At 33.2% G+C, this 1,742-nt stretch overlaps 1 protein-coding gene across 5 annotated transcripts in view; it reads right to left on the bottom strand.

Annotated features, from left to right (window-relative positions):
* The window catches only part of LOC111696918 (ubiquitin-conjugating enzyme E2 R2), a 9,851-nt gene that overhangs the window by 4,737 nt on the left and 3,372 nt on the right, over positions 1–1,742 (bottom strand). The window lies entirely within an intron of this gene.

The following is a 1,742-nucleotide window of genomic DNA, read 5'->3' on the forward strand; positions in this document are numbered from 1 at the left end:
TTTACATGTTGTATGTCGATTTATAGGTAATTTGGCATGAGGAATTCATTTCTGAGGTCAAAATAAATATTCGAGCATTCTGACCGCCGCGCCAGTAGCCGGTAGTTACATTATGGGTCATCCTGTCATATGTTTTGCATGTAGTATGTCGATTCTGGGGTACTAGAAACAAGGATTCTCTTTCTTAGGTAAGAAAAATTAAGTTTCAGAACTCTGATCGGCGCGCTGCTGGCCATAGGGTAATTATGGGGTCCACCTATCATAGTTTTTCTAAAGTTTGTTCAGGTTGTATATCAGGGTTTAGGTATTAGACCACAGGAATAAAGAATCCATAAAGGTGGAGTAAATCACAAGCAGAGCATTCTGACCTGTTATGTGGTTTATCCTACCAAATTCCAGGACATAACGGAAAGCAACTTTAAATTGGTATATTACCATATTTCTTAGAATCCAGGTCACAAGAATCTGAAAGAAACAATTTAAGCATGATTAAAATAGAAAATGTATTTATTTGCAGGGTCATTTCTGTACATCAATTATGATCTAATGTGATGACAATTCTCAGTAATTTACTTGCTACTTGTTCAAACTAGTAAACTTGATAACTTTCTAAATTTCTAAATATTTCTGAAATATCAATTTTAATATCTTGATTCTTAAAACATAATTTTTAAAGCCAGTAAGATAAAAATAATTCCAGGAAATCTATTAAACTTGAACTTATTTATGAATTAAATCATTAATTTTTCTACTTGAAAATATTAAATGCAAATATTCTACATAATTTTGAAAATTACAGAATTTAATACATTCATGTATAAATGAAATACATTATGGATATAAATGGAAGTTATCGTGAGTTAAACCAGCTTACTGTCTTACACATTCTCAATTACCAAAAGGCACACATGTTGGCTCACATATAATTGGTCTACAACCCTAATGGGCTTACTATCGTCGTTCAGAAACCACACATTATTCACATTAGATGCACATACATTGTGTCCATGTGTAGTTGCATCACTAAGGAAGAAAATTAAATATTATGTGAATAATCAAATATACCATCCAATTTTAAGAAGCAGAAGGGTATACATCTATTTGATGGCTTCCAATTAGCAACAGAGAATTGTAATTTCACCACAAAACGGGATATTTTGCAGGTTTTTCCAAATTTCTTAATCCATACAAAGCCATTTATTTTTATTCTAGAAGAATGAAAGTTAAACAATATTTAATTTTCTTCCTCAGATGCAATAAGCATGACAAAATATTGAATTTAACATTATTGGATTCTAAGAAATATGGTAATATACCAATTTAAAGATGCTTTCCGGTATGTCCTCGAATTTGGTAGGATAAACCACATAACAGGTCAGAATGCTCTGCTTGTGATTTACTCCACCTAGATGGATTCTTCATTCCTGTGGTCTAATACCTAAACCCTGATATACAACCTGAACAAACTTTAGAAAAACTATGATAGGTGGACCCCATAATTACCCTATGGCCAGCAGCGCGCCGATCAGAGTTCTGAAACTTAATTTTTCTTACCTAAGAAAGAGAATCCTTGTTTCTAGTACCCCAGAATCGACATACTACATGCAAAACATATGACAGGATGACCCATAATGTAACTACCGGCTACTGGCGCGGCGGTCAGAATGCTCGAATATTTATTTTGACCTCAGAAATGAATTCCTCATGCCAAATTACCTATAAATCGACATACAACATGTAAA

This window comes from Eurytemora carolleeae, unplaced genomic scaffold (assembly GCF_000591075.1).
Source record: "Eurytemora carolleeae unplaced genomic scaffold, Eaff_2.0 scaffold271, whole genome shotgun sequence".
NCBI lineage: Eukaryota > Metazoa > Arthropoda > Copepoda > Calanoida > Temoridae > Eurytemora > Eurytemora carolleeae.